We start from the raw sequence: 13538 nt of genomic DNA, 5'->3' as shown, positions 1-13538 counted from the left end.
CTAAAATCCATTTATTGATTATTAATGACTTGGAGACTAGTGACTTAATGATCATTGCCTGTTTGAGTAATTGATTACTGTGGTCTTAATTGGGGACAAAATAACTTGAAAAGAGTATAGAGCGTGTGGAAATGAAAAATATTTTGTTTTTATTTGATATTTTGAATAGTGCTGTGGGGGAGATTTTGGACTCACACAACTGTGTGTTACAGTGTTATTGATGGGAGAAGGCGCATTGGTGGTGGTCTTGGGGATACTTCTTTCCATGGTTCGTGTTTTATTCTATGTATAGTGATCTCTGTTAGTACATTCTTGAAAGGCAGCTCTGATTGGTGAATGTGAACAGAGTATGGCCTCGTCGTTCCCCTTTTTCTCATGTGAGTGAGCGTGTCTGCAGGAAGCTTACATTCTACTCTGATTCTTCTTGACATAAATATACCAGGGAGACACCCTGACTTGATAATTTGCCTTAATCTAGAGATGCTGGTGACTTCGGACATAAAGTTTACTTAGTAGGTTGAGTATAATGGATACCATTTGCCTAAAGATATGAGACACATTAGCAAATATTAACATAAAATTCAGTAACCTCTCTTCCTTTTTCTTTAGTCTTCTTTTAATAGAATTTTTAAAAATATTTATTTATCTATCTGTTTATTTATTTTTAAAGATTTATTTATTTATTTATACAAGCACTGGGTACAGTCAGAAGCGCGGGAGGGTGAGAGAATTCACCAGAGCCAGAGCTGGGAGCAGAGCAGGCAGAAGGACCATAGTACACTGCTGAGGGGAGCAGTGGGCTGCAAGAGAGGTCTGTGCTCCATGTGGGACGCTTGCCTGGTGGCCGGGGATCAAACCGGTGCTGCAGAGGTTGCGGGCAGCTTCGCAACCCAGTGCTCAACCGCTGCGCCCCCGGGGAGGCCCTTTAAGATTTATTTATATAAGAACTGGGGTACAGGCCAGAGGCACAGGAGGGTGAAAGGATTCACCAGAGACAGAGTGGGGAACAGAACAGGAGAATTAACTGAAATACACTGCTGAGGGGAGCAGCGGTCCAGGCAGGAGAGGTCTGCTGTGCCATGTTGGTATCTCCCTGGCCAGCCAGGAATCAAACCTGTGCTGCAGAGGCTGCGGACAGCTTCACAGTGCTTTGCTCAACCCGCTGCACCACAGGGGAGGCCTCTTTGGTCTTTTTAATCATCTCAAAACATTTGTGGGAAAGGAATGTTATTAATGAAATTTATTGAAAACTCAGCAGTACTGTCAACATTTAGTTGCATGCATTCCCCTGGGGACACTTGTAAGAGAGAAATACGGGCCTCCCTGGTGGCGCAAGGGGTTGAGCACAGCACTATGGCGCAATCCTCAGCCTCTGCAGCATGAGTTCAATTCCCGGCTAGTGAGCTGCCCACATGGCACAGTAGACCTCTCCTGTCTAGCCTGCTGCTCCCCTCAGCAGTTTATTTCGGTCAGTCTGCCTGTTCTGTTCCCCACTCTGTCTCTTGTGAGTTCTCTCACCTCCCTGCATGTCTGGCCTGTGCCCCAGCTCTTGTATGCATAGAAATAAGTCTTAAAAAAAAAGTGAAATACACTTCATATTATCTTTTAGGGAAAAAAAAGAAATAGTATTTACCAACTAGGGCTTGCTTTGGGGGTGTTAATTCCCTGGCACTTTGGCTTGTCCATTTTGTGCGAAATTAAAGCCTCAGCTAGAGAAATATAAGTGCTTTATGTAGGTACTTCAGAGTGACTTGAAGTATCTATTGAAGCAATAAGTAATTTTCAGTGTGCATTGAGGGAGTATCACTGGGGTACCAACAGTGCCTGTTAGAAGGCTATCTTTGAATTCCCTTTGACTATATGAGTGAGGTACCCTTGCTCTGTGATGTCACAGTCTCCTATTTCCTCAATTTAAAACATCATAATATTAGGGGTTGTCTATTCCTTCTTCTAGGTTGTCCTCTTTATATGGGCAGGGGCAACATCCAGTTGTCCACTATGATATCACCAAGCCTAGATGGTCAGTAAATATTTGTTGATTCTTTATTCATATTCTGATCATGAATAAATAGATGTTCATCATGAAAAATTACACAATATTAGAGCTAGTTTTAGTATTTTGTTAGAAATAAATTTACTATGAAATATTACTTCCAATCTCATTTTAACACAAAGGTTTTAAACGCTTATTTTGAAATCATCTGATGGAAAGAAACTTTTGTCTTTTATAACTTTATAGTCCAGGAAAAAAGGTAAGAGAGCAGATATTTTTCTTTCTTAAACAAATATTGTGTGCAGGGAGTAGTTTCCATGCAAGCAAAATAGAGTAAGATGTTAATTACATTTGAAGTCTTTTCATTTCGTTCTGTTTGTGAAGTCACTTGTCAAGTTTCCCAAAGGGAGAGGAAGGCTTAGCAATTTTAGATGGATTTCTGGGTTGACAACATGAGGATGTAATGTCAGAAAGTTGCCTGTAGGTGGTGATGTTTCACATGGCAGTTACACCTTTTGGATTTGAATCGAGTACATACACATTAATCTCAAAATGAATTAGATTAATTTTTGAATGATCGATAGAATTTTTAGCATCAGATAAGGAAGAAAGGGGAAAAATCAGTTACCCCACCTGCAAAAAAAGTAAGAGGGAGAGAGATGATCTTTGCAATTTATACAAATGCTGCTATTAGTATAGGGTACAGGAAATAGACAATAACAATAGCAAATTCCATAGGAATTATATGCCTTGGTGTAGCCTGGATAATTACAGTTTTGAAAGACTATGCAGGATAGACACATATTGCAGGAAAAATTCAGATATAATGGATAGTTTTTGCTACAGGGTCAAGAATTACTTGAATAGATAGCTCTAAAATGAACTGGGAAGTGCTGGATTTAGCTTTGTGAATTGCCGCATATGAAATACAATTATGCTTGCAAATTACTCCATTTAAAAACAACTCACAAAGTAATTCTTAATACTTTGATAGGTATAACTTGACAAACTGCTGAGCTGTCTTAATATTTCAATTGAATTTAATAAACACTTATTGGGGGTCTACTATGTACCAGGCAGTCTGCCAAGCACTGGAAATCTACAAATTAATGAGTCCTTCCTATGAGGTTAGCCTTTAGCCCAGCTGTTTTCAGGCCTTTTGGTGACCCTGCTTCTCATCCCGCCATCACAACTAAGGGTCTTGCTGTGTGGGCTGTGGTGCAAGGAGAGGTATTGCTAGCCCCCTAAATCTGGGGTTCTTTCTATAGCAGGCCCTGTTTCTCTCTCTAGGCTGGAGACCTTGTGTAGACAAGTCTAGAGGCTACAGAGGAGTAAATATTGCCCTCCCTCTGGTGCTACAGATGGAAGAAGCCCAGGTCACTTTAGATGTTTATCAAAATCTAGTGATAGAGAGCCTCCCCTGATGGCGCAGTGGTTGAGCGCTGGGCTGTAAAGCTGCCCGCAGCCTCTGCAGCGCCGGTTCGATCCCCAGCCAGCGCGAGGGTCCCGCATGCCACACCCGCTGCTCCCCTTAGCTCCCCTCAGCGGTATGTGTCATCAGTCTGCCTGTTCCGTTCCCCGCTCTGGCTCTAGTGAATTCTCTCACCCTCCTGTGCTTCTGACTACCCAGTGCTTGTATAAATAAATAAATAAATCTTTAAAAAAAAAATGTAGTGATAGATTATAAAAAAGATCACTTATCATACCTGAACTTTATCATGCATTTTCCAGGATGCCTACAGAATGTTCAAAGGCACAGTGGATGGGTCAAGTCGTGTTCTAGGGGAAGGCTCTACAATACCAGCTTGGGTGACAAGATAACAGGATTGTACCCCGATTTATAGTCTGCTCCTCATCTAGAAGCATTCAAGATGGAGAAAGTTGTCTCTTGCAACAGCAGAAAGATATTACTTTCTGAAAGAGTCAAAGCTTTTATGTGAAATGAGCAGCAAAAGTGGGGTCACAGAACAAGGATGCCTTTGTAAACACACAGTCCTGGTTCAGGTCCTCATTTCATATCAGCTCTGTGATTTTTGACAATTTTTTGAACTACTCTAAGCCTTGATTTTCTGTCTTCATAACACAGAAATTATAATTGCCATTTACAGTTAAGCATTTTGCAATGCTTAAAATAGGGTAAGGTAGGAAAAACCATAATTTCTGGTATGTTAGGCATCTTAAATATGCTAGGATTGTCCTTTTTTTCTGGGGAGGAGTTGTTGCTTGGCAGTCACATGGTCAGATAAAAGGACATTTGGTATCAACAGTATATCATCAGCACTGACCCATCATCTCCTCCTGGCTGGATAATTCTCCTTATTTTGATGGCAATATCAATAGGCAATTTCATGGCAAAGTCAATTAGCAGATGAGTTCCTGGGCTAATTTGTAAGTGTTCATAGGCAAATCCAAAGTCGAGAGCATGCATTTATAATTCTCATAGGTTTTCTTGTAACTGGTGTGCTGGAAAGCTGGCCAGTTAAAAGGAACTGATAGAAGGACAGATTACGTCGGTGCATCCCAGAACCTTCTGTTTGCGTCTTAGCCTGCTGACTTCAGCGAGGAACAGTTTCTCTTCACATGCCATGGACAATATGGCAGCCTGAATGCTTTTGTTGCTGATGAAAATATTATGGCCCCAGTTCCCTGTAATCAATTTACTGCTTTATGGACCCAAAGTCCTCCAGAGAATTTAATAAATTCACATAATGTTTCTAAGTGCTGCATTGTGCATTTGGAGCACTGATTTAGCTGACAAATGTGAAAAATTCGTGTAGCTAGACAACTCCCTAGTGATTAGACATGTGTAGAAGCTAAAGAGAGCACGTTGCTTCAGAGAAGGTCAGCATTAACATGAGCGGAAACTCTTCTCTTGTGATTGGTTTTTTGTCTCTCAGCTCTGACCGATAATTCTGTCCGACCAAACATTTGGGGGGATTTATCCCCGTCTATTGGGGTTGCACTTTTGTTTATTTAACTTGCAGTTTCTGATCTGGGCAGAGTAAAAAATAACAAAATTAAGTTGATGGGGGTGTGACTAGGACATCACCCAGTGGGCTTAGCTAATGAAATGGCCACTGAATTATAGACAGCTGACCCTGAGGGTGTCAGAGGTTTCTAAGGGCATATTTTTATGGGCTCTCTTGTTTAAAAATGGTTCTATTGAATCTTTCTGCACATTTCTCTCTTCCATTTCAATTTTGTTCCAAACTTAAATAAATTTATCAGAAATAATAAATGTTAAGCCATTTTATGATTTGAAATTATCTATGATGCTAACTATAGGCAAACTATATGCGTTCTGTGTAGTTATAATCAACAAATTACTTAGTCCTAAAATAACATTTTTTATTTGTTTTTCCTCTTTAATGTTATTTCATACAAACAATAATGCTATTTTTTATTCATCAGGGATGGACCAGTAGGCTTTTCATACTGAATTTTGAAGTCTTTAAATTAAAGCGGGCAGATGCGATGTGAAAGACAAATATTGTACAGAATTACTGCAGGTTTTGCTGCTGATTTTAATTTGAATTTTGATTCTCAGCTTGAGCTAAGATTATGGGGTTTACGCTGAGTTCTCAAGTGCCCTAACAGCTATAAGAAAATCAGCAGAGTGTATGAGCCCTGAGATTTTGTGAAAGCTGTTGTGGAAAACAAACCAACACTGTCCTACCTCCCCACCCTGGGGACACACAACCCAGATTTTCCTTTAATCCAGTGATTGTTGAATGAGTGTGGAATCTCTCCTGAAGGATTCACAGGTGTCCAGGCTGCCTCCATGTCTTGGATCTGGTGGTACAGACACCCAGATTACTCATTTAAAGCAAGTCCAGGGCCTCCCCAGTGGCACAGCGGTTGAGCCCTGGGTTGCGAAGCTGCCCGTGGCCTCTGCAGCGCCAGTCCGATCCCTGGTCGCCTGCCGGGCGAGGGTCCCACATGCCGCGCAGACCCCTCCTGCCGCCTGCTGCTCCCCTCAGCAGTGTACTTCGGTCCTTCTGCCTGCTCTGCTCCCCGCTCTGGCTCTGGTGAATTCTCTCACCCTCCCGCGCTTCTGACTGTACCCAGTGCTTGTATAAATAAATAAATAAATCTTTAAAAAAAAAAAAGCAAGTCCATTTCTTTTATTTGGCTGTTGTAAGCAATTTGGCAGGTAAACTTTCCACCACTGACAAAGTAGCTAAGATTTAGGGAATCAAAACACGGCCAAGTACTGACAACAAGGGATAGGAATGTAATGAATAATCCTACTCAGTGATTTTGGGGTTCATAATTATGGTTCCAGGTGATTTGGAAGTTAACTTGAGAGATAAATATCGCTAATGTGATATTGGGGTCCAGTTAATTAGCAAGGGGTCAAGAAGTTAGATACATTATAACTATTCCCATTAGAATGTAATTTTTGAACTCCTCAATGAGCTTCCCTTCTTCACCTGTCATCATTTATCCAGTGTAAAGAAGACAAATGACTTGCTTAAGCTTGAAAAGGTAACTTTTGTCTGAGACAGGATAAAAATCCAGCATCTAAGTTACCACCCAAGTTTTTTTTTCTACCGAACTGGCTCTTTCCAACCATTTTGAGCTTGAGGACATTTCAGTGGCATTAAACATATCTTTAATGTTGTGCAACCATCACCACTATCCATCCCCAGAACTCTTTTCATCCTCTAAAACTGAAACCATATCCATTACATAGTAACTCCCTACCCCCTGTTCCCTCAGTCCTTGGTACCTACTATTCTATTTTTGTCCCTTTGAATTTGACCACTTGGAGTGGATGAAGTATCTCATATATGGGAGATCATACAGTATTTCTATTTTTATTACTGGTTTACTTAATATAATGTCTTCAAGGTTCATTCATGTTGTAGCCTGTGTCAGAATTTCTTTCTTTTTTAAGATTGCACAATATCCCACTGTATGGATATAACACATATTGTTTATCCATTGCTCCACAGATGGACATTTGGGCTCCCTACAGGAACTATTTTCTAATATTGATTGATTGGGAAAAGTAAAAATAGTCATAGACTCTTTGCAGTGACTCTATAGCATCAGGGTGCTTATATTAGAATTCAGTGCAGAAGAGATTTTAATTTTTTAAGGCTTTTACGTGAACTCTGTCCTGGATGACAGCTCAACACAATGGTATTATGAACAAGAGCGTGTTACTCATGAAGTTGCCTAGCCCCCAGGACTTAACAGTGGATGATGAAGGTTCTTGCTAATGAGTTTTCTAGGGAAAATGGGAGATGGTACAAAGTGCTAAATCTAACTGTATTGTATTCCCATCACCCATCCTAAAATGGTAGAAGAGAAATGACTGTACCAGACAGTCAAGATTGATTGTATATTATTGCTTAAATGATAAACCAATGAGACCAACCTGCTTGTGAGGTGATTTTATTTTTGCCACTATTTTGTTGCTGTCATTCCTGATAAGTGTCTCTCCAAACTTGTCAGATCAAATTTGCTGTCAATTGAAATACATAAAACACTTACATCCATATGTATACTTTTTTTCCATTTCTAAAATGAACATCATAAAAAAGACAGAAATGTGACCTCAAAAGGGAGGATACAGACTCAAAATATTGTATAGCAGCTTCATCTTTTTATTAGATTTTCTGTGTTTTTTTCCCCTCTCTACTTGCTGGATAAAATCCATACAAATGAAATACTGGCTCACTCAGTAAATAATAATGAAAAGGTAAATTCATTTTACAGAGAAGCCAGTACATGTAAGACATCATCTTGAATGACTGTGATTTTCTTGAACTGATCACCAGGCTATTATAGTCTCTCAAAAATAATATCTGGCTTTTAGGCTCTCCAATTGTGTCTGTGACCTCTCCTTAACCTTTTGGTTCTTAAGAAAAATTGATTTTTTAAAAAACATGTGCACAGCATGCCACCCAAATCACACAGGTAGAGTTTAGTTCACATTACATGGGTGGTGGAAGGGGTGACAGTACACGTGATGTTCTCACTTCTTCCTGTGATCATTTCAAGCCTCCTGTTGTGTCTTTCAATAGTCATGTCATAACTATAAAATTATGAAATTCCTGAAAAGAAAAAGGAAAAGAAAGATCTTTATGACTAAAATCTTGTTTTAATGCTTACATTATAGCTAAACATGTCTCTACACTGTAGATTCTGGGCCTCCCGGTAGCGCAGCAGTTGAGCGCTGGGTTGCAAGCTGCCTGCAGCCTGTGCAGCGCTGGTTCGATTCCCAGCCACCGGGTGAGGGTCCCACATGGTGCCCACATGGCACGCAGACCTCTCCTGCCGCCCGCTGCTCCCCTCAGCAGTGTACTTCATCAGTCTGCCTGCTCTGGTCCTCGCTCTGGCTCTGGTGAATTCTCTCACCCTCCCGAGATTCTGACTGTACCCAGTGCTTGTATAAATAAATAAATCTTAAAAAAAAAAAGTACACTGCAGATTCCATTTTATGTTTTTATAATAGAAAATCTGAAAGTGTTTATGTGATAATTAATCCTGTTTTTTCCTTAAAGTGTTCACTCAGCTTGTTGGGAAGGACTGACCTGGGGTAGGTGTGGCTATGCCAGAGGGAATGATAAGGTGACCAAATATCCAGGTTTTCCCCAGACCGGGTTAATTCCAAGGACATGACGCTTCTGTGCCTAAACTGGAAAGTATCTGGCAAACCAGGGAGAGTGGCCACTCTAGATGAATGGTTTTCTTTTTACGTTGTTTTTGTATGAGAGCAAGGAAGCACTTCCTATGTAAAAAGGACCTCCAATGACAGATTACCAAGATAAATGTCCTGCATCAATGAACTTTCTTTTTTTTTTTTTTAAATTTTTTAAAAAAATTTTTAAACATTTATTTATTTATGCATACAAGTACTGGGGTATAAGCCAGAGGCATGGGGGGGAGGTGAGAGGATTCATCAGAGACAGAGTGGGGAGCAGAACAGGCAGATCTGCTGAAATACACTGCTGAGGGGAGCAGTGGGCGAGACAAGAGAGGTCTGCTGCGCCATGTGGGTCACTTCCCTGACTGGGGATGGATTTCATGCTGCAGTGGCTGCACACAGCTTCATAGTGCTGTGTCTCAACCCCTTGCACCACCAGGGAGTCCCTGCATCAATGAGCTTTCTACCTGGAATAGTTGGTGAGTCCTGTCTCCTGACAGTTCATGCACTCGCCCAGCCCATGAAGTATGAGGAAGGAAAGGTCATCTCAGAATGGAGGTCATCTGTGCTTGACATCCCTTGTCTAACTAAAAATAAGATAACGAGCTATTTAGAAGTGCCACACAAATAATTCAGTGTTCACTGTATATCTAATAAGATAAAAATTTACAAGTAAGCCTCTGAGTAAGAGTGTCTCTACAAATCAAGGTGAGTCTCAGGCTTTATACAAAACTTTATTGAAAACTTTGAAGATGGAAATTTATTGGAAACTTCTACATATTTATGTCCAAATTCAAGAGTAGCAGCCTGGAGAAACATACCTGTCAAATCTGAGAAACTCCTCCAAGTTGAAGGGGACTTGAATGAGGGGGAAGGGAGCGGGGAACTTGGGCAGATAGCATCCTTCCTGCCAGGTTGGTAGGTGAGGTCTTCAGACAGGGGATTTTGAGAATCAGCTGTGTGGTGTTCTGGTGTTGTCTTGTACTAGGCAAAATGTAGTTACTAACAGAGGGAAAAAGTGTGTGCCGATGTCTATTCTGGTTTCTGTCATGAAGCAGCCAGTAAGTAAATGCTAAGGGCATAGTCAGATAGTTCTTATGGGGTCCCTTTTTCTACTCCTTTCTAACTGTGCAATCTGAGACATCTATGTAATCCCTGCAAACTGTTTTCTTATTTGCAAACAAGGCAGAATTCCTTTACTATAGTTTAGTCATTAAGATTAAATGAGATTGTGTAAGTAATTGAACGTAGTTACTGATATAGAGTAGTATGCAATAAATAGTAATTATTTATATTATCGTTCTAATAATAGGATAGCCACTTTACTCATTGGCTGTGTGAAATAATACACAGTAGTTATTTCTCATGTCAGTTTATGAAATTATTTTTCCTCCTGAACCAACACCATTTTTCATTGATAAGTACAGTAATTATGACAACCATTTTCTAGCTGATACACAAATTTATTTTATTTTTAAAAGATTTATTTTTATTTATTTATGCATACAAGAACTGGGGTATAGTTCAGAGGTGCAGGGGGTGAGAGGATTCACCAGAGATAGAGCGGGGAGCAGAACAGGCAGAATGACTGAAATACACTGCTGAGGGGAGCAGTGGGTGAGGCAGGAGAGGTCTGCGGTGCCATGTGGGTATCTCCCTGGCCGGGGAATGAACACATGTCACAGTAGATGGTGATAGTTTGATAGTGCTGAGACTTTAACCACTGCTCCACCAGGGAGGCCCTGATATATAAATTTATTTATTTTCTTTTTTTTTAATTTAAATTTTATTTTTTGTATTCCCCAAACAATTACAACCCCCTTATTTTGACCCCAATCCCTCCTTTCCCCGCCCCCCACCCCCTATAGAGTGTCTCTGGTTCATAGTTGTTTGTTGATTTTGATCTTTTCTTTCTTATAGTTATTCTTTTTCCTGGTCCCTTATTTAAGTTTTCTAGATTCCTGCTATGAGTGAGACCATCCGGTATTTTTCTTTTTCTTTCTGGCTTATTTCGCTGAGCATGATCCCTTCCAGCTCCATCCATGTTGCTGCAAATTGCATATGTTTATCTTTTTTGAATGCTGAGTAATATTCCATGGTGTATATGTACCACATCTTCTTGATCCAGTCATCTATTTTTGGGCATTTGGGTTGTTTTCAAAGCTTAGCTATTGTAAACAGTGCTGCTATAAACATAGGGGTGCTGGTGCTCTTTGGAATTGATGTTTCTGTGTCCTTTGGGTAAATACCTAGGAGTGGAATTGCTGGATCATATGGAAGCTCTATGTTTAGTAGGTCCAGAAATCTCCACACAGCTCTCCATAGTGGTTGGACCAGTTTGCACTCCCACCAACAGTGCAGGAGTGTTCCTTTTTCTCCACACCCTCGCCAACATTTGTTGTTGCTAGTTTTTTTAATATGTGCCATTCTCATTGGTGTAAGATGGTATCTCATTGTAGTTTTGATTTGCATTTCCCTGATGACAAGTGATGTTGAACATTTTTTCATGTGCCTGTTGGCCATTTGCATTTCCTCTTCAGAAAAGTTTCTTTTTAGCTCTTCTGCCCATTTTTTGACTGGATTATTTTCTTTGTTTTTGTTGAGTCTCATAAGCTCTTTGTAGATTTTTGTGATCAGTCCTTTATCATTAGTGTTGTGTGCAAAAATGTTCTCCCAGTCGGTGGGGTTTCCCTTTGTTTTTGTTATTGTCTCTTTTGCTGTGCAGAAGCTCTTTAATTTGATGTAGTCCCAGCTGTTTATCTTTGCCTTCACTATCACTGCTTTGGGTGATGTGTCTGTAAATATGTCTTTGATGTGCATATCATGTAGTGTTTCGCCTATATTTCCTTGTATGTATTTTATGGTTTCAGGTCTTATGTCTAGTTCTTTAATCCATTTTGAGTTGGTTTTTGTGCATGGTGTTAGGTAGTAGTCAAGCTTCATTCTTTTGCATGTGGCAACCCAGTTTTCCCAGCACCATTTATTGAACAAACTTTCTTTGCTCCAATGCATATTCTTTGCTCCTTTTTCAAAGATTAGTTGACCATAAATCTGTGGGTTTATTTCTGGATTTTCTATTTGATTCCGTTGGTCTGTGTGTCTGTTCTTGTTCCAATACCATGCAGTTTTGATGATTATGGCTTTGTAGTATAGTTTGAAGTCTAGGAGTGTGATGCCTCCATTCCCTTCTTTTTTTTTCAGGAGAGCATTGGCTATTTGGGGTTTTTGGTGATTCCATATGAATTTCGTCAATAATTGTTCTATTTTTTTGAAGAATGACATTGAAATTTTGATTGGAATAGCATTGAATCTGTGTATTGCTTTTGGTAGGATGGCCATTTTAATAATGTTTAATCTTCCAATCCATCAGCAGGGGATGTCTTTCCATTTCTTTGTGTCTTCTTCTATTTCTTTTAGCAGTGTTTTATAGTTTTCTTTGTATAGGTCCTTTACCTCTTTTGTTAGATTTATTCCCAAGTATTTGATTTTTTTTGTTTCGATAATAAAAGGGATTTTTTTTTTATTTCTTCTTTTTCAGATTTATTGTTTGCCTGATACACAAATTTAAAGCATAAAGTATCCATTTGATAAATTCCTTAGGATTAAAATTTCACCTATATTTAAAAAGGCTGATGCAGGATTTCTTCAGAGGTAGGAACTTTCTTCCTGGGAGAGAACCTGGGTTTCCTCTGGGATCTAGTTTATTCTCCCCTCCCTGTGCCATGGAGTCTTCTGAACTGACAACGAGGCTGGGAAGAAGGACCTGCTCGCTCCATGTGGGATCTTGAAAGTGTGACGGACAAAGGCAGCTGCTGACTGTAAACACCCTTGTCCACACAAACCCACACCGCCCAATTTGTTTTGCTCTTTTCTATGTGCGGGCATTTCACTGACTTTCTGCACTAGGTAAACTGACCTTGGTGTCAGGGATTAATCCCCCTCAAGTGCTCTGGCAGAGATGAGAGCAGGAAGCAGACACAGCGTAGATGAGGTTTGTGCTCAAGGAGAGACATGTTTGAAGTACCTGCCCTGGGCAGCAAAGCAAATTTATGTCCTGTTCTTACTGTGAAGCTGAAAACAATACACAGTCACAGTAAATGTCCTCTGTTCCCTCTCACACCGGTGAATTCTGCCGCAACTGTGATTTTTTTGACTTTGAAGGGAACTAGGAATTGTTCAGTCTTTATAAGATTAATGTTACAAAGTAGATCAAATTAGATTATTCTCTGCTTAGAAGGCAAATATTTATGCTCACCGTCTACCAGGAAACAATACTGAGCAGTTAATAGCAAAGGCTGCGGCTGGGCAAGTGCTGCTGTGTCAGTGGCTGGGTTCAGGGGTCTGAAGGAAGTCGATTTGCATAAAGTGTTGAGGAAGCTCAGGTGGGAGGACTCACCCTAAGTGAGGTAGGAGCAAGAATTCATGAACTAATACATTTTACCTCAGCCCTGTGGATAGTTAAAAAAATGGTTAAAAACAAAACCTAAAAGAAGGTAACAGGGTGATGATACTAAAGTTTTTATACCAGGTTTGTAAGCAGACTGCTTTGAGTCTGTGTGTGGGAAATTGGAATCTGTAAAGAAGGCAGTTTCAACATGGAGCAAACTTGGAGTTTAAATCTGTAGACTGAATGTTGCAAGTTGGATTCTCTGTCAATCAGAGATTGGCATGCAAGGAGTTTAGAGTTTGTTTATAGGGTTGCACCACCTGCTGAGCAGGGATTGGGCAGAAGAGAAGTTAGGTGGTGATGTGACTGACACCCTGGGGAACGCTGTAGTTGGAATTGACCTTTGGCATTATTAGTAATACAGAGACCGGGTTTAAATGGGGACAGAGACTAGGTTTAAATGTCCCTCAGTTAACCAGTCATTGAAAGTGGGTTGACCC

The sequence above is a fragment of the Talpa europaea genome, assembly GCF_964194135.1.
Source record: "Talpa europaea genome assembly, chromosome: 5".
NCBI classification, from domain to species: Eukaryota; Metazoa; Chordata; class Mammalia; order Eulipotyphla; family Talpidae; genus Talpa; species Talpa europaea.
This window is presented reverse-complemented; position numbering follows the sequence as displayed.